A 24,845-nucleotide genomic window follows, 5' to 3' on the forward strand; every position below is an offset into this window, starting at 1 on the left:
CTCGCTCCGCACCTCCATATTCAAAACGCACAGCAAGCCAGAAGACAGCCAGGAGAGTAAGCTGGAACTTCCTTCTGACACCACAATTTTACCCACCTGGTGCCATCACTCCACTCAACCCTCCTCCATCAGCCTCTCACAGGCGGCTATCCATCTCGCCATCTGCAAGAACAACCTGGCATTATTCACCGCAACGCCAAGCAAACCTTAGTCTGCCTCTAAGTCTCAGGCCAGACTCACACCGACGCTCAGGTTGACATGCATACACAGACTGACATTCACACACTGTCAACACAGACCCTCACACCCTCTGGCTCACACACTAACTCCACATAATACTACCACTCCCACTCCCAAGCAGACTCTCTCGCCCTCACTCATTCATTACAAGCTTATTCCCAGAGCTCTTCTGTCCATTCACACAGATCATCAAGAGTAGACAGCTACACTGTGATTATAAAAACCCACCACCTACGCTCCAGAGCTCAAGAACTCCAGGTCAGAGAAAACCAGAGACAAACAGAACTGCCAACTACTTTATTAACACGGGAAACTACAGAGATACTCAAGGATACTTCTCATGCCTGCCTATCTTCCCAACCCCAAGGACCCTGCCAAGACCACCAGCAAACCAGCTCCGAGAATCATCACGGCCGTGCGAGGTGGCAGGCTCAACCTTAGCGGGCGTCCCCGCGCAGGCAACGGTCGCCTGGGTGGGATGAGCTGCTGCCTCCCTCACACGGCATGAGGCTCGGGCTTCCATACTCACAAACGGGCACGCTCATTGCGACGCAGGGGGCCAGCCCACGTCGCAAGAAGTGGCCAACAATATCTGGGAAGGTCTGCAAGGCTCAGGACTTTTCCAGGCAGTTCTAAAGCACAACTTCCTGGGTAGGAAACAAAGCTGGACTCGTCTTGAAACAGCCAAAGCACCACTCTCTGCGAGGAGCCAAAGGCAACAAACAGCACTTGCCCACCCTTGTGTGTTTCACCACGGACCATTACCTATTGTCCCGGACGCGACACCCCAGACTTAAGCCCTACAAATGGCACCTTTTCATCCTGGCATTTAAATCTGAGGCACCACCTGCGCTATAGCTGACCATTTACCTCCCAGCCACCTCTGACTGTGTCCTCAGACATTCTGGCTCAAATACTACATTGGAATGCTACATCTCAAACCCCTTCCTGCCATTCTGACGTTGTCCCCCACGCCCTCGCCTCCTACAGGAGGCCCTCTACTTAGCGTGCGTAGTGCCGTGCGTCTCGAGGCGGCCTCACTGCTCAGAACTCCCACAGCAGACGCCAGCCATGTTGCTGCCGTTACCAAGTTCCTCTTCATCATCTGCCAGAAACAAACAAAGAAAGGGGAACACGTTGTGCTGGCCATCATCTCCAGCATCCCAGCCATCCAGCCCGGCCTCTTCCTTACCAACCGTCTGCCTCCTCCCAAGCTCCTCAACACCGTGCTCACCGGTGCCAAAGCCATTCCAGACTCTGACGCCGGGCCTCTCCTCCCCTGCGTGCCCTAGGAGTGCAACAGAAACCAGTGACCATGGTTCTTGCCAAAGTGACCCACTCTACAATCCTTCCGCTTACCTCCCTGACTCACCTCAAGCACTCATCCGACTCCCAACGTAGAGGGCAACACCTGCAATACCAAACACAAATACTGAATCTTTTTTCCATGTTCTTCTAAACATGAGGGCATCACACTCAAAATGAAACCCTTTACCTTTTTATAGCTGGAACTGGAAGCTGGATGAAAGCCTTAGAAGGCTCCTGCTGATGTGACTGAAAAAAAAGCTGTCCTCTGCTTCATATTTGTAAGTAATGAACACGAATGCCTGACCAGCTTTTAACCAGCCAACACAAGCACTCTGTATATGAAGGACTAAGTCCAAGAACAAGCTTAACACTTTCAGTTCTAGCAGTGAGTTGGAAGCACCAAAACAGCTCACAAGCTAATGCACTCATTAAAACAGTCAAGCTGTACTACCCTGCCCACTATAAGATGGTGCTAAAAAAAGTCCCACTTATTTTTTCTCATCCCCATGGTGTATTTCAAATCTCTTTCTGCTATCCTGATGCTGTTTCCCCCGTCTGTTCTGTGGAAAGCTTTTCTTTCTGCTTAGTTTTTATAGTGTCATAAGTCTCAAACTGAAATTGTTGCTCAGATCTCCCACACTAGACACATGGGTGTTTACTGCACCCACCCAATTTTTTTTTATCATTTGCAGTAACAGGAGTAAAAGGAAAAAATAAAAGAACTGCCACACAACATTCTGCAGACTAAGACAAGGAAATTCCCTGAAATATTTATTATATGCAGACTGTAATGAACAAGCACTCTGTAATTTAGAGTTTTAAAATGAGAAATATACAAGCTGAAAAGCATTCTTTTATCTTTCCCTGCCAAAAGTCATCAGTTATTTAACAGTCACTACATCCCAAAAGAACATTAATATTATGTTTTGGTATTCTTTAGACCCAAGTGTCCAACTTAGTTTTTGAAAGAGCACAAACCCAAAGACACTCTTGAAGTAACTCTTAAACATATAAATGGAATGTTTGCTCAGTAACCACTGTTATAACTATTTTATGAAAAATAAAATAAAAGACAAATAATAAGAACATAAACTGTAAACAAATTTTTCTTTAAGTTCTGTGGCTGAGAGCAATTAAAAAGAAACACTTACCTGAACACCACCACTAACAACAGCACCTCAAGTAAAACCACAGCACAAAGAAATTCATTTATACAAGAAGATGCAAAATCAAAGATAATTTAAAACAATTAGCTCAGAAAAAATCATTTCAAAAAACTCAAAAAACAAAAGCAATACACACATCATTAAAACCACAAAACACCCCAAAGACCTTACCTTGAAGAGCATCAAATCCTAAAGAAGACCCTTACTCTGAAGCTGTGCCTTATATACCCCAGGCCCTACCCACAACCCCCCCCCTCCCCAGTGCCCTGGCTCAGGGGTGGGGCAAACCAGCTGCTGGGATAAAAACAGCCTGACAAGGTGCACCTGGTTTTTGTTGTTTTCGGTTTGGTTTCTTGGCTGCTCTCTGATTTTAACTTCTTGGGTTTCTTTTTGGGGCTTTGATTTCTCTTCAAAATTCTCAGATTCCATAGCTTCACTTTTATGAAGTTAGGCTCAAAACTATACTTGGTTTCAGACTGGGTGGGGGTTTTCTGTCTCACATTCTAGGGCTTAGTCTCAAAGAGGTTTTTTTTCCACACAGACTGGCTCAGGCTCATATACTTAAATAGCACAGACACTCTAGTTCAGATTTAGGCTCAATTTGGCATTGACTGGCTCGCCCAACCACACGAGTCTCACATCGAGACTAACATAGGCTTCCTGGTTCAGACTAGCTCTCACATTCTAACTAAACAAAGACATTCAGGTGATTTAGCCAAGGTGAGCAAAGCTTAGACCACCCAAGCAGCAATTTATTTTAGGGTCTTGTCATTTTCATAAAGCTGTAATTACTTTTTGTTGGTGGTGTATTCCAGGGGGTGTACACGTTAGAATAAAGGGATGGAAAAGCTCTGAGGGCTAGTGGATGAGTAGTAAAGTGACAGGAGGGAGAGATGGGACTTCCTGAGGGAAGGGTGCAGCTTCTGTATCTCTGTCAGTGTGTGCATGTTCCCTTTTCTTTTCTAGGTGCTGCAGATAACTCGAGGGAGGTGAAGCTGCAAACTCAGGAGGGCTGTGAGAAGATCGGGGGTTGTGTGTGTTGGGGGTGCTTAATTGTTGAGGAGAGCATGGCAAAGGGGTTCAGTATTTGTGCTCGGTGTTGCAGGGCTGCCCTCTACCTTTGGAGTCGGATGAGTGCTTGAAGTGAGTCAGACAGGTAAGGAGAAGGATAGTGGGGTCGGTCCCTTTTTGCAAGCAGGGTGATCATTTGTCTCTATTGTACTCCTAGGACCTGGAGGTGAGGAGAGGCTCAATGTCCGACTCCACTGTGGGTTTGGAACAGGCAAGCACATGATGAGCTTTGAAGGAGAAAGAGGGCTGTTACAGAGCAGGCCAGCACTGGTGGGTGGGGTGCTGGTGATGATGGTGGCCAGCACAGTGTGTTCCTGTTTGCTCGTTTGTTTGCTGCAGGTGATAATGAGAAACTTGGCAGCTGTGGCAAGATCACAGGACTCTGATGTGGGTGTTCTGAGCATCAAGGCCAGCTTGAAACCCATGGCACTATGGAAGCTAAGTAGAGGGACTGCTGCTTGGGGCTGGAGGGTGGGGGACAAGGTCCGGGGTTTGAAATGTAGCATGGGGCTGAGGGAAAGGCAGGGGGTTACTCTGTAGCATAAGCTTACATGGGTAGGGCAGCTACAGCTTGACTGTGTTAGGGAGGGAGGGTGTCACCCACAGCCCTTCCCTCAGTGCCCTGGGTCAGGGGTGGGGCAAATTCCCAGCTGGGATAAAAGCACCCTGACGATCCACAGCTGGGTCTTGTTTCATCTGGTTCTGGTTCATTGCCTGCTCCCCAGCTTTAATTTTCTGGCTTTCATTGGCTTAGACTCATACTCAAAACTGGCAGACAGTGCAGGCTCCTTTTCACACAGACTGGCTCAGACTCATATTCATGTTTAAGCTGCACAGACGTTCTCTGGCGCTGACTTCTCCTGACACTCACTTAGGCTTAGTCTGACACTGACTGGCTCATGCATCCACACAAATCTCAAGTTGATTCTAACACAGAATTCCTGGTTCTGACTACCTGGCTAAGACTCCCTGGCTCAAACTCATCCTCACACTCGAGCTGAAAAATAACATTCAGATGACTCAGTCAAGGTGAGCCATGCTTGGAACACCCAAGTAGCAACTTATTTCAGGGTCGGCCAAAGCTTCTGTTTTTCTCTCCATGAGTGCCTGTTTCCATTTCTTTTTTAGGTGCCACACTTAAATCAAGAGAGGTGAAGCTGCCAGCTGAGGAGGGCTGTCAGAAGGTTGTCTGCGTGAGTGGTGAGTAAGAGCTGAGAATAACATGGCAAAGGGTTCAGTAGTAGTGTTGGTTATTGCAGGTCTTGCGTTCTACTTCTGGAGTCAGATGAGTATTTGAAGTGAGTCGGAGAGGTAACAATAATGGTTGTGGGGGTTGGTCACTTTTTACAAGCACCATGGTCATTTCTTTCTATTGTACTCCTAGGTCCTAGAGTGCAGAAGCCCAGCATTGTATTCTGCAATAGATTGGGAGTAGGTGAGCATAATGTAAAGGCGAAGTAGAGTTACAGAAAAGGCTGGCATAGATAGCTGGGATGCTGGAGATGATGGCCAGCACAACGTGTTGCCCTTTTTTTGTTTCTGTCAGATGATGAAAAGCAAATTGGCAAGGGCAGCAACATGGCTGTCATCTGCTGTGGGAGTTCCGAGCAGTGAGGCCGCCTCGAGATGCATGGCACTCCGCACGCTAAGTAGAGGGCCTCCTGTAGGAGGCGAGGGCGTGGGGGACAACATCAGAATGGCAGGAAGGGGTTTGAGATGTAGCATTCCAATGTAGTATTTGAGCCAGAATGTCTGAGGACACAGTAGAGGGTGCCTGGAGGTAAATGGTCAGCTCTAGTGAAGGTAGTGCCTCAGAGTTAAAAGACAGGATGCAAAAGTGCCATTTGTGGGGCTTAAGTCTGGGGTGTCGCGTCCGGGACAATAGGTAATGGTCCGTGGTGAAACATACAAGGGTGGGCAAGTGCTGTTTGTTGCCTTTGGCTCCTCGCAGAGAGTGGTGCTTTGGCTGTTTCAAGACGAGTCCAGCTTTGTTTCCTACCCAGGAAGTTGTGCTTTAGAACTGCCTGGAAAAGTCCTGAGCCTTGCAGACCTTCCCAGATATTGTTGGCCACTTCTTGCGACGTGGGCTGGCCCCCTGCGTCGCAATGAGCGTGCCCGTTTGTGAGTATGGAAGCCCGAGCCTCATGCCGTGTGAGGGAGGCAGCAGCTCATCCCACCCAGGCGACCGTTGCCTGCGCAGGGACGCCCGCTAAGGTTGAGCCTGCCACCTCGCACGGCCGTGATGATTCTCGGAGCTGGTTTGCTGGTGGTCTTGGCAGGGTCCTTGGGGTTGGGAAGATAGGCAGGCATGAGAAGTATCCTTGAGTATCTGTAGTTTTCTGTGTTAATAAAGTAGTTGAGAGTTCTCTGGTTTTCTCTGACCTGGAGTTCTTGAGCTCTGGAAGGGAGGTGGTGGGTTTTTATAATCACAGTGTAGCTGTGTACTCTTGATGAACTGTGTGAATGGACAGAAGAGCTCTGGGAATAAGCTTGTAATGAATGAGTCGGGGGCAGAGAGTCTGCTTGGGAGTGGGTGTGATAGTATATATCAGGAGTTAGTGTGTGAGCTGGAGGGTGTGAGGGCCTGCTCTGAGAGTGTCTGAATGCCAGTGTGACTGCATGTCAACCTAAGTGTCGGTGTGAGTGTGGCCTGAGGCTTTGAGGCAGACTAAGCTTTTGCTTGGCGTTGCAGTGACTAATGCCAGGTTGTTCTTGCAGATGACGAGATGGGTAGTGGTATGTGAGAGGCTGGTGTGGGGGGGTTGAGCGGAGTGATGATACCAGGTAGGTAAATTTGTGGTGTCGGAAGCAAGTTCCTGTTGATTCTCCTGGTGGGCTTTTGATTTGTTGCGCATATTTAATTTGAAGGTGTGGATCAAGAAGCACAGCGGTGCTCTGTGCCCCAGAGCTGACTTGGACTAGGTGAGCTATGCTTAGCAGAGTGAAGCAGCACCTGATGGAGTGCCTTGTAGTTTTTGTGAAATTAAAACCAGCTCTTAATGTTGTGTTCTGCAGGGGGTGCACGGGCTCAAAGAAGAGAACGGAAGACGTGCAAAGGCCAGCGGACGAGCAGCAGAGGGACGGGAGAGGGAGATGGGACTTGCTGAGGACAGGGTGCATCTTGGAACCCTCTCTCAGCGTTTGTCTGTTTCCCTTTGTGTTTCAGGTGCCGCAGGTAACTCGGGAGGGGTGAAGGTGCCAAAGGAGGAGGGCTGCGAGGAGTTAAGGGGTTTGTGGGTGTGTGTGTCTGTGAGCTTAGAGTTGAGAAGAACCTGGTAAAGGGGTTCAGTATTTGTGTTTGGTATTGCAGGTGTTGCCCTCTAGGTCTGAATTGGGCCAAAGTAGTGCCAAGCCATGCTGTGTAGCAAACGAGCCGTTCTGCCTGTAGCAAACGAGGGTGGGCTGGGCTCTGCTGGTCTGGACAAGGCTAAACTGTGTTGAAGTGGGCTAAACTGGGCTGGGCTGGTCTGAAGCGGGCCAAAGTGGTCTAAACTCTCCTGAAGTGGGCCAAACTGGGCTGAACTGTGCTGGAGTGGCTGAACTGGGCTGAAGGGGGCTTCACTGGGTTAGACAGATCTCAGCTTGTCTGAAAGTGACTGGACTGGGCCGAATTGGAGTAAATTTTGCTGGGCTGGGCTGAGCTGAGGTAAACTGGCTTGAAGAGGCTGATCATGTCTTGGCTGGGCTGGGCTGTGCTAAACCGGGCTGAACTGTGCTAAAGTGGGCGTAATTGGGCTCAGCTTGTCTGCGCTGAGCTGCAGTGGGCTGGGCTGTAAAGTGGGCTGAACTGGGTTAAATTGGGCAGGGATAAGATGGACTGGGCTGGACTGGGCTGGACTGAGCTGGCCTAAAGTACGCTACGTTGGGCTGGGAAGGGCTAAAGTGGGCTAAACTGTAGTGGGCTGGGCTGCGTTGGGCTAAAGTGGGCTGGACTGGTCTGAATTGGGCTTAACTGTGACAAAGTGTTCTGGATAGATGTGAATTGGGATAAACTAGGCTGAAGTGGTCTAAAGTGTGCTGGGCTGGTCTGAAGTGGGTTGAAGTGGGCTCAAGAGAGCTAAGGCGTGCTGGATGGTCTGAATAGGGCTAAACCCTGCTGAACTGTGCTAAATTGGTTGGGACAGGTCTGAACTGGGCTGGGCTGAGCTAACTTGGTCTGGCCAGGGCAAAACTGGTCTGAAGTGGGCTAAAGTGGGCTGGGCTGAAGTGGAACGGACTTTGCTAAAGCTGGCTGCGCTGGGCTGAAGTGGGCTGAACGGGCTGGGGTGAGCTGGAAAGGGCTGGACAGGGCTAATGGGGCCTGGACTGAAGTGGGGTAAAGTGTCTGAAGTGAGATAAGCTGGGCTGGACTGGTGTGCACTGGGCTAAACTGGGCTGTGCTGGGCTAAAGTGGTCTGGAGAGGTCTGAAGTGGGCCAAAATGTGCTGGACTGGGCTAAACTGTCCTTGGGTGGGCTTAATTGCAGTGGACTGAGCTAAAGTGGGCTGGACTGGTCTGAATTGGGCCAAAGTAGTGCCAAGCCATGCTGTGTAGCAAACGAGCCGTTCTGCCTGTAGCAAACGAGGGTGGGCTGAGCTCTGCTGGTCTGGACAAGGCTAAACTGTGTTGAAGTGGGCTAAACTGGGCTGGGCTGGTCTGAAGCGGGCCAAAGTGGTCTAAACTCTCCTGAAGTGGGCCAAACAGGGCTGAACTGTGCTGGAGTGGCTGAACTGGGCTGAAGGGGGCTTCACTGGGTTAGACAGATCTGAGCTTGTCTGAAAGTGACTGGACTGGGCCGAATTGGAGTAAATTTTGCTGGGCTGGGCTGAGCTGAGGTAAACTGGCTTGAAGAGGCTGATCATGTCTTGGCTGGGCTGGGCTGTGCTAAACCGGGCTGAACTGTGCTAAAGTGGGCGTAATTGGGCTCAGCTTGTCTGCGCTGAGCTGCAGTGGGCTGGGCTGTAAAGTGGGCTGAACTGGGTTAAATTGGGCAGGGATAAGATGGACTGGGCTGGACTGGGCTGGACTGAGCTGGCCTAAAGTACGCTACGTTGGGCTGGGAAGGGCTAAAGTGGGCTAAACTGTAGTGGGCTGGGCTGCGTTGGGCTAAAGTGGGCTGGACTGGTCTGAATTGGGCTTAACTGTGACAAAGTTTTCTGGATAGATGTGAATTGGGATAAACTAGGCTGAACTGGTCTAAAGTGTGCTGGGCTGGTCTGAAGTGGGTTGAAGTGGGCTCAAGAGGGCTAAGGCGTGCTGGATGGTCTGAATTGGGCTAAACCCTGCTGAACTGTGCTAAATTGGTTGGGACAGGTCTGAACTGGGCTGGGCTGAGCTAAGTTGGTCTGGCCAGGGCAAAACTGGTCTGAAGTGTTCTAAAGTGGGCTGGGCTGGGCTGAAGTGGAACGGACTTTGCTAAAGCTGGCTGCGCTGGGCTGAAGTGGGCTGAACGGGCTGGGGTGAGCTGGAAAGGGCTGGACAGGGCTAATGGGGCCTGGACTGAAGTGGGGTAAAGTGTCTGAAGTGAGATAAGCTGGGCTGGACTGGTGTGCACTGGGCTAAACTGGGCTGTGCTGGGCTAAAGTGGTCTGGAGAGGTCTGAAGTGGGCCAAAATGTGCTGGACTGGGCTAAACTGTCCTTGGGTGGGCTTAATTGCAGTGGACTGAGCTAAAGTGGGCTGGACTGGTCTGAATTGGGCCAAAGTAGTGCCAAGCCATGCTGTGTAGCAAACGAGCCGTTCTGCCTGTAGCAAACGAGGGTGGGCTGGGCTCTGCTGGTCTGGACAAGGCTAAACTGTGTTGAAGTGGGCTAAACTGGGCTGGGCTGGTCTGAAGCGGGCCAAAGTGGTCTAAACTCTCCTGAAGTGGGCCAAACTGGGCTGAACTGTGCTGGAGTGGCTGAACTGGGCTGAAGGGGGGCTTCACTGGGTTAGACAGATCTGAGCTTGTCTGAAAGTGACTGGACTGGGCCGAATTGGAGTAAATTTTGCTGGGCTGGGCTGAGCTGAGGTAAACTGGCTTGAAGAGGCTGATCATGTCTTGGCTGGGCTGGGCTGTGCTAAACCGGGCTGAACTGTGCTAAAGTGGGCGTAATTGGGCTCAGCTTGTCTGCGCTGAGCTGCAGTGGGCTGGGCTGTAAAGTGGGCTGAACTGGGTTAAATTGGGCAGGGATAAGATGGACTGGGCTGGACTGGGCTGGACTGAGCTGGCCTAAAGTACGCTACGTTGGGCTGGGAAGGGCTAAAGTGGGCTAAACTGTAGTGGGCTGGGCTGCGTTGGGCTAAAGTGGGCTGGACTGGTCTGAATTGGGCTTAACTGTGACAAAGTGTTCTGGATAGATGTGAATTGGGATAAACTAGGCTGAAGTGGTCTAAAGTGTGCTGGGCTGGTCTGAAGTGGGTTGAAGTGGGCTCAAGAGGGCTAAGGCATGCTGGATGGTCTGAATTGGGCTAAACCCTGCTGAACTGTGCTAAATTGGTTGGGACAGGTCTGAACTGGGCTGGGCTGAGCTAACTTGGTCTGGCCAGGGCAAAACTGGTCTGAAGTGGGCTAAAGTGGGCTGGGCTGAAGTGGAACGGACTTTGCTAAAGCTGGCTGTGCTGGGCTGAAGTGGGCTGAACAGGCTGGGGTGAGCTGGAAAGGGCTGGACAGGGCTAATGGGGCCTGGACTGAAGTGGGGTAAAGTGTCTGAAGTGAGATAAGCTGGGCTGGACTGGTGTGCACTGGGCTAAACTGGGCTGTGCTGGGCTAAAGTGGTCTGGAGAGGTCTGAAGTGGGCCAAAATGTGCTGGACTGGGCTAAACTGTCCTTGGGTGGGCTTAATTGCAGTGGACTGAGCTAAAGTGGGCTGGACTGGTCTGAATTGGGCCAAAGTAGTGCCAAGCCATGCTGTGTAGCAAACGAGCCGTTCTGCCTGTAGCAAACGAGGGTGGGCTGAGCTCTGCTGGTCTGGACAAGGCTAAACTGTGTTGAAGTGGGCTAAACTGGGCTGGGCTGGTCTGAAGTGGGCCAAAGTGGTCTAAACTCTCCTGAAGTGGGCCAAACTGGGCTGAACTGTGCTGGAGTGGCTGAACTGAGCTGAAGGGGGCTTCACTGGGTTAGACAGATCTGAGCTTGTCTGAAAGTGACTGGACTGGGCCGAATTGGAGTAAATTTTGCTGGGCTGGGCTGAGCTGAGGTAAACTGGCTTGAAGAGGCTGATCATGTCTTGGCTGGGCTGGGCTGTGCTAAACCGGGCTGAACTGTGCTAAAGTGGGCGTAATTGGGCTCAGCTTGTCTGCGCTGAGCTGCAGTGGGCTGGGCTGTAAAGTGGGCTGAACTGGGTTAAATTGGGCAGGGATAAGATGGACTGGGCTGGACTGGGCTGGACTGAGCTGGCCTAAAGTACGCTACGTTGGGCTGGGAAGGGCTAAAGTGGGCTAAACTGTAGTGGGCTGGGCTGCGTTGGGCTAAAGTGGGCTGGACTGGTCTGAATTGGGCTTAACTGTGACAAAGTTTTCTGGATAGATGTGAATTGGGATAAACTAGGCTGAACTGGTCTAAAGTGTGCTGGGCTGGTCTGAAGTGGGTTGAAGTGGGCTCAAGAGGGCTAAGGCGTGCTGGATGGTCTGAATTGGGCTAAACCCTGCTGAACTGTGCTAAATTGGTTGGGACAGGTCTGAACTGGGCTGGGCTGAGCTAACTTGGTCTGGCCAGGGCAAAACTGGTCTGAAGTGGGCTAAAGTGGGCTGGGCTGGGCTGAAGTGGAACGGACTTTGCTAAAGCTGGCTGCGCTGGGCTGAAGTGGGCTGAACGGGCTGGGGTGAGCTGGAAAGGGCTGGACAGGGCTAATGGGGCCTGGACTGAAGTGGGGTAAAGTGTCTGAAGTGAGATAAGCTGGGCTGGACTGGTGTGCACTGGGCTAAACTGGGCTGTGCTGGGCTAAAGTGGTCTGGAGAGGTCTGAAGTGGGCCAAAATGTGCTGGACTGGGCTAAACTGTCCTTGGGTGGGCTTAATTGCAGTGGACTGAGCTAAAGTGGGCTGGACTGGTCTGAATTGGGCCAAAGTAGTGCCAAGCCATGCTGTGTAGCAAACGAGCCGTTCTGCCTGTAGCAAACGAGGGTGGGCTGGGCTCTGCTGGTCTGGACAAGGCTAAACTGTGTTGAAGTGGGCTAAACTGGGCTGGGCTGGTCTGAAGCGGGCCAAAGTGGTCTAAACTCTCCTGAAGTGGGCCAAACTGGGCTGAACTGTGCTGGAGTGGCTGAACTGGGCTGAAGGGGGGCTTCACTGGGTTAGACAGATCTGAGCTTGTCTGAAAGTGACTGGACTGGGCCGAATTGGAGTAAATTTTGCTGGGCTGGGCTGAGCTGAGGTAAACTGGCTTGAAGAGGCTGATCATGTCTTGGCTGGGCTGGGCTGTGCTAAACCGGGCTGAACTGTGCTAAAGTGGGCGTAATTGGGCTCAGCTTGTCTGCGCTGAGCTGCAGTGGGCTGGGCTGTAAAGTGGGCTGAACTGGGTTAAATTGGGCAGGGATAAGATGGACTGGGCTGGACTGGGCTGGACTGAGCTGGCCTAAAGTACGCTACGTTGGGCTGGGAAGGGCTAAAGTGGGCTAAACTGTAGTGGGCTGGGCTGCGTTGGGCTAAAGTGGGCTGGACTGGTCTGAATTGGGCTTAACTGTGACAAAGTTTTCTGGATAGATGTGAATTGGGATAAACTAGGCTGAAGTGGTCTAAAGTGTGCTGGGCTGGTCTGAAGTGGGTTGAAGTGGGCTCAACAGGGCTAAGGCGTGCTGGATGGTCTGAATTGGGCTAAACCCTGCTGAACTGTGCTAAATTGGTTGGGACAGGTCTGAACTGGGCTGGGCTGAGCTAACTTGGTCTGGCCAGGGCAAAACTGGTCTGAAGTGGGCTAAAGTGGGCTGGGCTGGGCTGAAGTGGAACGGACTTTGCTAAAGCTGGCTGCGCTGGGCTGAAGTGGGCTGAACGGGCTGGGGTGAGCTGGAAAGGGCTGGACAGGGCTAATGGGGCCTGGACTGAAGTGGGGTAAAGTGTCTGAAGTGAGATAAGCTGGGCTGGACTGGTGTGCACTGGGCTAAACTGGGCTGTGCTGGGCTAAAGTGGTCTGGAGAGGTCTGAAGTGGGCCAAAATGTGCTGGACTGGGCTAAACTGTCCTTGGGTGGGCTTAATTGCAGTGGACTGAGCTAAAGTGGGCTGGACTGGTCTGAATTGGGCCAAAGTAGTGCCAAGCCATGCTGTGTAGCAAACGAGCCGTTCTGCCTGTAGCAAACGAGGGTGGGCTGGGCTCTGCTGGTCTGGACAAGGCTAAACTGTGTTGAAGTGGGCTAAACTGGGCTGGGCTGGTCTGAAGCGGGCCAAAGTGGTCTAAACTCTCCTGAAGTGGGCCAAACTGGGCTGAACTGTGCTGGAGTGGCTGAACTGGGCTGAAGGGGGGCTTCACTGGGTTAGACAGATCTGAGCTGGTCTGAAAGTGACTGGACTGGGCCGAATTGGAGTAAATTTTGCTGGGCTGGGCTGAGCTGAGGTAAACTGGCTTGAAGAGGCTGATCATGTCTTGGCTGGGCGGGGCTGTGCTAAACCGGGCTGAACTGTGCTAAAGTGGGCGTAATTGGGCTCAGCTTGTCTGCGCTGAGCTGCAGTGGGCTGGGCTGTAAAGTGGGCTGAACTGGGTTAAATTGGGCAGGGATAAGATGGACTGGGCTGGACTGGGCTGGACTGAGCTGGCCTAAAGTACGCTACGTTGGGCTGGGAAGGGCTAAAGTGGGCTAAACTGTAGTGGGCTGGGCTGCGTTGGGCTAAAGTGGGCTGGACTGGTCTGAATTGGGCTTAACTGTGACAAAGTGTTCTGGATAGATGTGAATTGGGATAAACTAGGCTGAAGTGGTCTAAAGTGTGCTGGGCTGGTCTGAAGTGGGTTGAAGTGGGCTCAAGAGGGCTAAGGCGTGCTGGATGGTCTGAATTGGGCTAAACCCTGCTGAACTGTGCTAAATTGGTTGGGACAGGTCTGAACTGGGCTGGGCTGAGCTAACTTGGTCTGGCCAGGGCAAAACTGGTCTGAAGTGGGCTAAAGTGGGCTGGGCTGGGCTGAAGTGGAACGGACTTTGCTAAAGCTGGCTGCGCTGGGCTGAAGTGGGCTGAACGGGCTGGGGTGAGCTGGAAAGGGCTGGACAGGGCTAATGGGGCCTGGACTGAAGTGGGGTAAAGTGTCTGAAGTGAGATAAGCTGGGCTGGACTGGTGTGCACTGGGCTAAACTGGGCTGTGCTGGGCTAAAGTGGTCTGGAGAGGTCTGAAGTGGGCCAAAATGTGCTGGACTGGGCTAAACTGTCCTTGGGTGGGCTTAATTGCAGTGGACTGAGCTAAAGTGGGCTGGACTGGTCTGAATTGGGCCAAAGTAGTGCCAAGCCATGCTGTGTAGCAAACGAGCCGTTCTGCCTGTAGCAAACGAGGGTGGGCTGGGCTCTGCTGGTCTGGACAAGGCTAAACTGTGTTGAAGTGGGCTAAACTGGGCTGGGCTGGTCTGAAGCGGGCCAAAGTGGTCTAAACTCTCCTGAAGTGGGCCAAACTGGGCTGAACTGTGCTGGAGTGGCTGAACTGGGCTGAAGGGGGGCTTCACTGGGTTAGACAGATCTGAGCTTGTCTGAAAGTGACTGGACTGGGCCGAATTGGAGTAAATTTTGCTGGGCTGGGCTGAGCTGAGGTAAACTGGCTTGAAGAGGCTGATCATGTCTTGGCTGGGCTGGGCTGTGCTAAACCGGGCTGAACTGTGCTAAAGTGGGCGTAATTGGGCTCAGCTTGTCTGCGCTGAGCTGCAGTGGGCTGGGCTGTAAAGTGGGCTGAACTGGGTTAAATTGGGCAGGGATAAGATGGACTGGGCTGGACTGGGCTGGACTGAGCTGGCCTAAAGTACGCTACGTTGGGCTGGGAAGGGCTAAAGTGGGCTAAACTGTAGTGGGCTGGGCTGCGTTGGGCTAAAGTGGGCTGGACTGGTCTGAATTGGGCTTAACTGTGACAAAGTGTTCTGGATAGATATGAATTGGGATAAACTAGGCTGAACTGGTCTAAAGTGTGCTGGGCTGGTCTGAAGTGGGTTGAAGTGGGCTCAAGAGGGCTAAGGCATGCTGGATGGTCTGAATTGGGCTAAACCCTGCTGAACTGTGCTAAATTGGTTGGGACAGGTCTGAACTGGGCTGGGCTGAGCTAACTTGGTCTGGCCAGGGCAAAACTGGTCTGAAGTGGGCTAAAGTGGGCTGGGCTGAAGTGGAACGGACTTTGCTAAAGCTGGCTGCGCTGGGCTGAAGTGGGCTGAACGGGCTGGGGTGAGCTGGAAAGGGCTGGACAGGGCTAATGGGGCCTGGACTGAAGTGGGGTAAAGTGTCTGAAGTGAGATAAGCTGGGCTGGACTGGTGTGCACTGGGCTAAACTGGGCTGTGCTGGGCTAAAGTGGTCTGGAGAGGTCTGAAGTGGTCCAAAATGTGCTGGACTGGGCTAAACTGTCCTTGGGTGGGCTTAATTGCAGTGGACTGAGCTAAAGTGGGCTGGACTGGTCTGAATTGGGCCAAAGTAGTGCCAAGCCATGCTGTGTAGCAAACGAGCCGTTCTGCCTGTAGCAAACGAGGGTGGGCTGGGCTCTGCTGGTCTGGACAAGGCTAAACTGTGTTGAAGTGGGCTAAACTGGGCTGGGCTGGTCTGAAGCGGGCCAAAGTGGTCTAAACTCTCCTGAAGTGGGCCAAACTGGGCTGAACTGTGCTGGAGTGGCTGAACTGGGCTGAAGGGGGCTTCACTGGGTTAGACAGATCTCAGCTTGTCTGAAAGTGACTGGACTGGGCCGAATTGGAGTAAATTTTGCTGGGCTGGGCTGAGCTGAGGTAAACTGGCTTGAAGAGGCTGATCATGTCTTGGCTGGGCTGGGCTGTGCTAAACCGGGCTGAACTGTGCTAAAGTGGGCGTAATTGGGCTCAGCTTGTCTGCGCTGAGCTGCAGTGGGCTGGGCTGTAAAGTGGGCTGAACTGGGTTAAATTGGGCAGGGATAAGATGGACTGGGCTGGACTGGGCTGGACTGAGCTGGCCTAAAGTACGCTACGTTGGGCTGGGAAGGGCTAAAGTGGGCTAAACTGTAGTGGGCTGGGCTGCGTTGGGCTAAAGTGGGCTGGACTGGTCTGAATTGGGCTTAACTGTGACAAAGTGTTCTGGATAGATGTGAATTGGGATAAACTAGGCTGAAGTGGTCTAAAGTGTGCTGGGCTGGTCTGAAGTGGGTTGAAGTGGGCTCAAGAGAGCTAAGGCGTGCTGGATGGTCTGAATAGGGCTAAACCCTGCTGAACTGTGCTAAATTGGTTGGGACAGGTCTGAACTGGGCTGGGCTGAGCTAACTTGGTCTGGCCAGGGCAAAACTGGTCTGAAGTGGGCTAAAGTGGGCTGGGCTGAAGTGGAACGGACTTTGCTAAAGCTGGCTGCGCTGGGCTGAAGTGGGCTGAACGGGCTGGGGTGAGCTGGAAAGGGCTGGACAGGGCTAATGGGGCCTGGACTGAAGTGGGGTAAAGTGTCTGAAGTGAGATAAGCTGGGCTGGACTGGTGTGCACTGGGCTAAACTGGGCTGTGCTGGGCTAAAGTGGTCTGGAGAGGTCTGAAGTGGGCCAAAATGTGCTGGACTGGGCTAAACTGTCCTTGGGTGGGCTTAATTGCAGTGGACTGAGCTAAAGTGGGCTGGACTGGTCTGAATTGGGCCAAAGTAGTGCCAAGCCATGCTGTGTAGCAAACGAGCCGTTCTGCCTGTAGCAAACGAGGGTGGGCTGAGCTCTGCTGGTCTGGACAAGGCTAAACTGTGTTGAAGTGGGCTAAACTGGGCTGGGCTGGTCTGAAGCGGGCCAAAGTGGTCTAAACTCTCCTGAAGTGGGCCAAACAGGGCTGAACTGTGCTGGAGTGGCTGAACTGGGCTGAAGGGGGCTTCACTGGGTTAGACAGATCTGAGCTTGTCTGAAAGTGACTGGACTGGGCCGAATTGGAGTAAATTTTGCTGGGCTGGGCTGAGCTGAGGTAAACTGGCTTGAAGAGGCTGATCATGTCTTGGCTGGGCTGGGCTGTGCTAAACCGGGCTGAACTGTGCTAAAGTGGGCGTAATTGGGCTCAGCTTGTCTGCGCTGAGCTGCAGTGGGCTGGGCTGTAAAGTGGGCTGAACTGGGTTAAATTGGGCAGGGATAAGATGGACTGGGCTGGACTGGGCTGGACTGAGCTGGCCTAAAGTACGCTACGTTGGGCTGGGAAGGGCTAAAGTGGGCTAAACTGTAGTGGGCTGGGCTGCGTTGGGCTAAAGTGGGCTGGACTGGTCTGAATTGGGCTTAACTGTGACAAAGTTTTCTGGATAGATGTGAATTGGGATAAACTAGGCTGAACTGGTCTAAAGTGTGCTGGGCTGGTCTGAAGTGGGTTGAAGTGGGCTCAAGAGGGCTAAGGCGTGCTGGATGGTCTGAATTGGGCTAAACCCTGCTGAACTGTGCTAAATTGGTTGGGACAGGTCTGAACTGGGCTGGGCTGAGCTAACTTGGTCTGGCCAGGGCAAAACTGGTCTGAAGTGTTCTAAAGTGGGCTGGGCTGGGCTGAAGTGGAACGGACTTTGCTAAAGCTGGCTGCGCTGGGCTGAAGTGGGCTGAACGGGCTGGGGTGAGCTGGAAAGGGCTGGACAGGGCTAATGGGGCCTGGACTGAAGTGGGGTAAAGTGTCTGAAGTGAGATAAGCTGGGCTGGACTGGTGTGCACTGGGCTAAACTGGGCTGTGCTGGGCTAAAGTGGTCTGGAGAGGTCTGAAGTGGGCCAAAATGTGCTGGACTGGGCTAAACTGTCCTTGGGTGGGCTTAATTGCAGTGGACTGAGCTAAAGTGGGCTGGACTGGTCTGAATTGGGCCAAAGTAGTGCCAAGCCATGCTGTGTAGCAAACGAGCCGTTCTGCCTGTAGCAAACGAGGGTGGGCTGGGCTCTGCTGGTCTGGACAAGGCTAAACTGTGTTGAAGTGGGCTAAACTGGGCTGGGCTGGTCTGAAGCGGGCCAAAGTGGTCTAAACTCTCCTGAAGTGGGCCAAACTGGGCTGAACTGTGCTGGAGTGGCTGAACTGGGCTGAAGGGGGGCTTCACTGGGTTAGACAGATCTGAGCTTGTCTGAAAGTGACTGGACTGGGCCGAATTGGAGTAAATTTTGCTGGGCTGGGCTGAGCTGAGGTAAACTGGCTTGAAGAGGCTGATCATGTCTTGGCTGGGCTGGGCTGTGCTAAACCGGGCTGAACTGTGCTAAAGTGGGCGTAATTGGGCTCAGCTTGTCTGCGCTGAGCTGCAGTGGGCTGGGCTGTAAAGTGGGCTGAACTGGGTTAAATTGGGCAGGGATAAGATGGACTGGGCTGGACTGGGCTGGACTGAGCTGGCCTAAAGTACGCTACGTTGGGCTGGGAAGGGCTAAAGTGGGCTAAACTGTAGTGGGCTGGGCTGCGTTGGGCTAAAGTGGGCTGGACTGGTCTGAATTGGGCTTAACTGTGACAAAGTGTTCTGGATAGATGTGAATTGGGATAAACTAGGCTGAACTGGTCTAAAGTGTGCTGGGCTGGTCTGAAGTGGGTTGAAGTGGGCTCAAGAGGGCTAAGGCATGCTGGATGGTCTGAATTGGGCTAAACCCTGCTGAACTGTGCTAAATTGGTTGGGACAGGTCTGAACTGGGCTGGGCTGAGCTAACTTGGTCTGGCCAGGGCAAAACTGGTCTGAAGTGGGCTAAAGTGGGCTGGGCTGGGCTGAAGTGGAACGGACTTTGCTAAAGCTGGCTGTGCTGGGCTGAAGTGGGCTGAACAGGCTGGGGTGAGCTGGAAAGGGCTGGACAGGGCTAATGGGGCCTGGACTGAAGTGGGGTAAAGTGTCTGAAGTGAGATAAGCTGGGCTGGACTGGTGTGCACTGGGCTAAACTGGGCTGTGCTGGGCTAAAGTGGTCTGGAGAGGTCTGAAGTGGGCCAAAATGTGCTGGACTGGGCTAAACTGTCCTTGGGTGGGCTTAATTGCAGTGGACTGAGCTAAAGTGGGCTGGACTGGTCTGAATTGGGCCAAAGTAGTGCCAAGCCATGCTGTGTAGCAAACGAGCCGTTCTGCCTGTAGCAAACGAGGGTGGGCTGAGCTCTGCTGGTCTGGACAAGGCTAAACTGTGTTGAAGTGGGCTAAACTGGGCTGGGCTGGTCTGAAGTGGGCCAAAGTGGTCTAAACTCTCCTGAAGTGGGCCAAACTGGGCTGAACTGTGCTGGAGTGGCTGAACTGAGCTGAAGGGGGCTTCACTGGGTTAGACAGATCTGAGCTTGTCTGAAAGTGACTGGACTGGGCCGAATTGGAGTAAATTTTGCTGGGCTGGGCTGAGCTGAGGTAAACTGGCTTGAAGAGGCTGATCATGTCTTGGCTGGGCGGGGCTGTGCTAAACCGGGCTGAACTGTGCTAAAGTGGGCGTAATTGGGCTCAGCTTGTCTGCGCTGAGCTGCAGTGGGCTGGGCTGTAAAGTGGGCTGAACTGGGTTAAATTGGGCAGGGATAAGATGGACTGGGCTGGACTGGGCTGGACTGAGCTGGCCTAAAGTACGCTACGTTGGGCTGGGAAGGGCTAAAGTGGGCTAAACTGTAGTGGGCTGGGCTGCGTTGGGCTAAAGTGGGCTGGACTGGTCTGAATTGGGCTTAACTGTGACAAAGTTTTCTGGATAGATGTGAATTGGGATAAACTAGGCTGAAGTGGTCTAAAGTGTGCTGGGCTGGTCTGAAGTGGGTTGAAGTGGGCTCAAGAGGGCTAAGGCGTGCTGGATGGTCTGAATTGGGCTAAACCCTGCTGAACTGTGCTAAATTGGTTGGGACAGGTCTGAACTGGGCTGGGCTGAGCTAACTTGGTCTGGCCAGGGCAAAACTGGTCTGAAGTGGGCTAAAGTGGGCTGGGCTGGGCTGAAGTGGAACGGACTTTGCTAAAGCTGGCTGCGCTGGGCTGAAGTGGGCTGAACGGGCTGGGGTGAGCTGGAAAGGGCTGGACAGGGCTAATGGGGCCTGGACTGAAGTGGGGTAAAGTGTCTGAAGTGAGATAAGCTGGGCTGGACTGGTGTGCACTGGGCTAAACTGGGCTGTGCTGGGCTAAAGTGGTCTGGAGAGGTCTGAAGTGGGCCAAAATGTGCTGGACTGGGCTAAACTGTCCTTGGGTGGGCTTAATTGCAGTGGACTGAGCTAAAGTGGGCTGGACTGGTCTGAATTGGGCCAAAGTAGTGCCAAGCCATGCTGTGTAGCAAACGAGCCGTTCTGCCTGTAGCAAACGAGGGTGGGCTGGGCTCTGCTGGTCTGGACAAGGCTAAACTGTGTTGAAGTGGGCTAAACTGGGCTGGGCTGGTCTGAAGCGGGCCAAAGTGGTCTAAACTCTCCTGAAGTGGGCCAAACTGGGCTGAACTGTGCTGGAGTGGCGGAACTGGGCTGAAGGGGGGCTTCACTGGGTTAGACAGATCTGAGCTTGTCTGAAAGTGACTGGACTGGGCCGAATTGGAGTAAATTTTGCTGGGCTGGGCTGAGCTGAGGTAAACTGGCTTGAAGAGGCTGATCATGTCTTGGCTGGGCTGGGCTGTGCTAAACCGGGCTGAACTGTGCTAAAGTGGGCGTAATTGGGCTCAGCTTGTCTGCGCTGAGCTGCAGTGGGCTGGGCTGTAAAGTGGGCTGAACTGGGTTAAATTGGGCAGGGATAAGATGGACTGGGCTGGACTGGGCTGGACTGAGCTGGCCTAAAGTACGCTACGTTGGGCTGGGAAGGGCTAAAGTGGGCTAAACTGTAGTGGGCTGGGCTGCGTTGGGCTAAAGTGGGCTGGACTGGTCTGAATTGGGCTTAACTGTGACAAAGTGTTCTGGATAGATGTGAATTGGGATAAACTAGGCTGAAGTGGTCTAAAGTGTGCTGGGCTGGTCTGAAGTGGGTTGAAGTGGGCTCAAGAGGGCTAAGGCGTGCTGGATGGTCTGAATTGGGCTAAACCCTGCTGAACTGTGCTAAATTGGTTGGGACAAGTCTGAACTGGGCTGGGCTGAGCTAACTTGGTCTGGCCAGGGCAAAACTGGTCTGAAGTGGGCTAAAGTGGGCTGGGCTGGGCTGAAGTGGAACGGACTTTGCTAAAGCTGGCTGCGCTGGGCTGAAGTGGGCTGAACGGGCTGGGGTGAGCTGGAAAGGGCTGGACAGGGCTAATGGGGCCTGGACTGAAGTGGGGTAAAGTGTCTGAAGTGAGATAAGCTGGGCTGGACTGGTGTGCACTGGGCTAAACTGGGCTGTGCTGGGCTAAAGTGGTCTGGAGAGGTCTGAAGTGGGCCAAAATGTGCTGGACTGGGCTAAACTGTCCTTGGGTGGGCTTAATTGCAGTGGACTGAGCTAAAGTGGGCTGGACTGGTCTGAATAGGGCCAAAGTAGTGCCAAGCCATGCTGTGTAGCAAACGAGCCGTTCTGCCTGTAGCAAACGAGGGTGGGCTGGGCTCTGCTGGTCTGGACAAGGCTAAACTGTGTTGAAGTGGGCTAAACTGGGCTGGGCTGGTCTGAAGCGGGCCAAAGTGGTCTAAACTCTCCTGAAGTGGGCCAAACAGGGCTGAACTGTGCTGGAGTGGCTGAACTGGGCTGAAGGGGGGCTTCACTGGGTTAGACAGATCTGAGCTTGTCTGAAAGTGACTGGACTGGGCCGAATTGGAGTAAATTTTGCTGGGCTGGGCTGAGCTGAGGTAAACTGGCTTGAAGAGGCTGATCATGTCTTGGCTGGGCTGGGCTGTGCTAAACCGGGCTGAACTGTGCTAAAGTGGGTGTAATTGGGCTCAGCTTGTCTGCGCTGAGCTGCAGTGGGCTGGGCTGTAAAGTGGGCTGAACTGGGTTAAATTGGGCAGGGATAAGATGGACTGGGCTGGACTGGGCTGGACTGAGCTGGCCTAAAGTACGCTACGTTGGGCTGGGAAGGGCTAAAGTGGGCTAAACTGTAGTGGGCTGGGCTGCGTTGGGCTAAAGTGGGCTGGACTGGTCTGAATTGGGCTTAACTGTGACAAAGTGTTCTGGATAGATATGAATTGGGATAAACTAGGCTGAACTGGTCTAAAGTGTGCTGGGCTGGTCTGAAGTGGGTTGAAGTGGGCTCAAGAGGGCTAAGGCATGCTGGATGGTCTGAATTGGGCTAAACCCTGCTGAACTGTGCTAAATTGGTTGGGACAGGTCTGAACTGGGCTGGGCTGAGCTAACTTGGTCTGGCCAGGGCAAAACTGGTCTGAAGTGGGCTAAAGTGGGCTGGGCTGAAGTGGAACGGACTTTGCTAAAGCTGGCTGCGCTGGGCTGAAGTGGGCTGAACGGGCTGGGGTGAGCTGGAAAGGGCTGGACAGGGCTAATGGGGCCTGGACTGAAGTGGGGTAAAGTGTCTGAAGTGAGATAAGCTGGGCTGGACTGGTGTGCACTGGGCTAAACTGGGCTGTGCTGGGCTAAAGTGGTCTGGAGAGGTCTGAAGTGGGCCAAAATGTGCTGGACTGGGCTAAACTGTCCTTGGGTGGGCTTAATTGCAGTGGACTGAGCTAAAGTGGGCTGGACTGGTCTGAATTGGGCCAAAGTAGTGCCAAGCCATGCTGTGTAGCAAACGAGCCGTTCTGCCTGTAGCAAACGAGGGTGGGCTGGGCTCTGCTGGTCTGGACAAGGCTAAACTGTGTTGAAGTGGGCTAAACTGGGCTGGGCTGGTCTGAAGCGGGCCAAAGTGGTCTAAACTCTCCTGAAGTGGGCCAAACTGGGCTGAACTGTGCTGGAGTGGCTGAACTGGGCTGAAGGGGGGCTTCACTGGGTTAGACAGATCTGAGCTTGTCTGAAAGTGACTGGACTGGGCCGAATTGGAGTAAATTTTGCTGGGCTGGGCTGAGCTGAGGTAAACTGGCTTGAAGAGGCTGATCATGTCTTGGCTGGGCTGGGCTGTGCTAAACCGGGCTGAACTGTGCTAAAGTGGGCGTAATTGGGCTCAGCTTGTCTGCGCTGAGCTGCAGTGGGCTGTGCTGTAAAGTGGGCTGAACTGGGTTAAATTGGGCAGGGATAAGATGGACTGGGCTGGACTGGGCTGGACTGAGCTGGCCTAAAGTACGCTACGTTGGGCTGGGAAGGGCTAAAGTGGGCTAAACTGTAGTGGGCTGGGCTGCGTTGGGCTAAAGTGGGCTGGACTGGTCTGAATTGGGCTTAACTGTGACAAAGTTTTCTGGATAGATGTGAATTGGGATAAACTAGGCTGAACTGGTCTAAAGTGTGCTGGGCTGGTCTGAAGTGGGTTGAAGTGGGCTCAAGAGGGCTAAGGCGTGCTGGATGGTCTGAATTGGGCTAAACCCTGCTGAACTGTGCTAAATTGGTTGGGACAGGTCTGAACTGGGCTGGGCTGAGCTAACTTGGTCTGGCCAGGGCAAAACTGGTCTGAAGTGGGCTAAAGTGGGCTGGGCTGAAGTGGAACGGACTTTGCTAAAGCTGGCTGCGCTGGGCTGAAGTGGGCTGAACGGGCTGGGGTGAGCTGGAAAGGGCTGGACAGGGCTAATGGGGCCTGGACTGAAGTGGGGTAAAGTGTCTGAAGTGAGATAAGCTGGGCTGGACTGGTGTGCACTGGGCTAAACTGGGCTGTGCTGGGCTAAAGTGGTCTGGAGAGGTCTGAAGTGGGCCAAAATGTGCTGGACTGGGCTAAACTGTCCTAGGGTGGGCTTAATTGCAGTGGACTGAGCTAAAGTGGGCTGGACTGGTCTGAATTGGGCCAAAGTAGTGCCAAGCCATGCTGTGTAGCAAACGAGCCGTTCTGCCTGTAGCAAACGAGGGTGGGCTGGGCTCTGCTGGTCTGGACAAGGCTAAACTGTGTTGAAGTGGGCTAAACTGGGCTGGGCTGGTCTGAAGCGGGCCAAAGTGGTCTAAACTCTCCTGAAGTGGGCCAAACTGGGCTGAACTGTGCTGGAGTGGCTGAACTGGGCTGAAGGGGGGCTTCACTGGGTTAGACAGATCTGAGCTTGTCTGAAAGTGACTGGACTGGGCCGAATTGGAGTAAATTTTGCTGGGCTGGGCTGAGCTGAGGTAAACTGGCTTGAAGAGGCTGATCATGTCTTGGCTGGGCTGGGCTGTGCTAAACCGGGCTGAACTGTGCTAAAGTGGGCGTAATTGGGCTCAGCTTGTCTGCGCTGAGCTGCAGTGGGCTGGGCTGTAAAGTGGGCTGAACTGGGTTAAATTGGGCAGGGATAAGATGGACTGGGCTGGACTGGGCTGGACTGAGCTGGCCTAAAGTACGCTACGTTGGGCTGGGAAGGGCTAAAGTGGGCTAAACTGTAGTGGGCTGGGCTGCGTTGGGCTAAAGTGGGCTGGACTGGTCTGAATTGGGCTTAACTGTGACAAAGTGTTCTGGATAGATGTGAATTGGGATAAACTAGGCTGAACTGGTCTAAAGTGTGCTGGGCTGGTCTGAAGTGGGTTGAAGTGGGCTCAAGAGGGCTAAGGCGTGCTGGATGGTCTGAATTGGGCTAAACCCTGCTGAACTGTGCTAAATTGGTTGGGACAGGTCTGAACTGGGCTGGGCTGAGCTAACTTGGTCTGGCCAGGGCAAAACTGGTCTGAAGTGGGCTAAAGTGGGCTGGGCTGGGCTGAAGTGGAACGGACTTTGCTAAAGCTGGCTGCGCTGGGCTGAAGTGGGCTGAACGGGCTGGGGTGAGCTGGAAAGGGCTGGACAGGGCTAATGGGGCCTGGACTGAAGTGGGGTAAAGTGTCTGAAGTGAGATAAGCTGGGCTGGACTGGTGTGCACTGGGCTAAACTGGGCTGTGCTGGGCTAAAGTGGTCTGGAGAGGTCTGAAGTGGGCCAAAATGTGCTGGACTGGGCTAAACTGTCCTTGGGTGGGCTTAATTGCAGTGGACTGAGCTAAAGTGGGCTGGACTGGTCTGAATTGGGCCAAAGTAGTGCCAAGCCATGCTGTGTAGCAAACGAGCCGTTCTGCCTGTAGCAAGCGAGGGTGGGCTGGGCTCTGCTGGTCTGGACAAGGCTGAACTGTGTTGAAGTGGGCTAAACTGGGCTGGGCTGGTCTGAAGCGGGCCAAAGTGG

The 24,845-nt window shown here is 53.2% G+C and overlaps 1 long non-coding RNA gene across 1 annotated transcript; it reads left to right on the top strand.

Annotated features, from left to right (window-relative positions):
* Positions 1–4,655: 4,655 nt before the first annotated feature.
* Positions 4,656–5,224, top strand: LOC136006168 (uncharacterized). Its single transcript, XR_010608997.1, has 3 exons — positions 4,656–4,814; positions 4,914–5,083; positions 5,170–5,224. It is a non-coding gene; the product is annotated as an uncharacterized LOC136006168 (long non-coding RNA).
* Positions 5,225–24,845: the final 19,621 nt, after the last annotated feature.

This window comes from Lathamus discolor (assembly GCF_037157495.1).
Source record: "Lathamus discolor isolate bLatDis1 chromosome 2 unlocalized genomic scaffold, bLatDis1.hap1 SUPER_2_unloc_1, whole genome shotgun sequence".
NCBI classification, from domain to species: domain Eukaryota; kingdom Metazoa; phylum Chordata; class Aves; order Psittaciformes; family Psittacidae; genus Lathamus; species Lathamus discolor.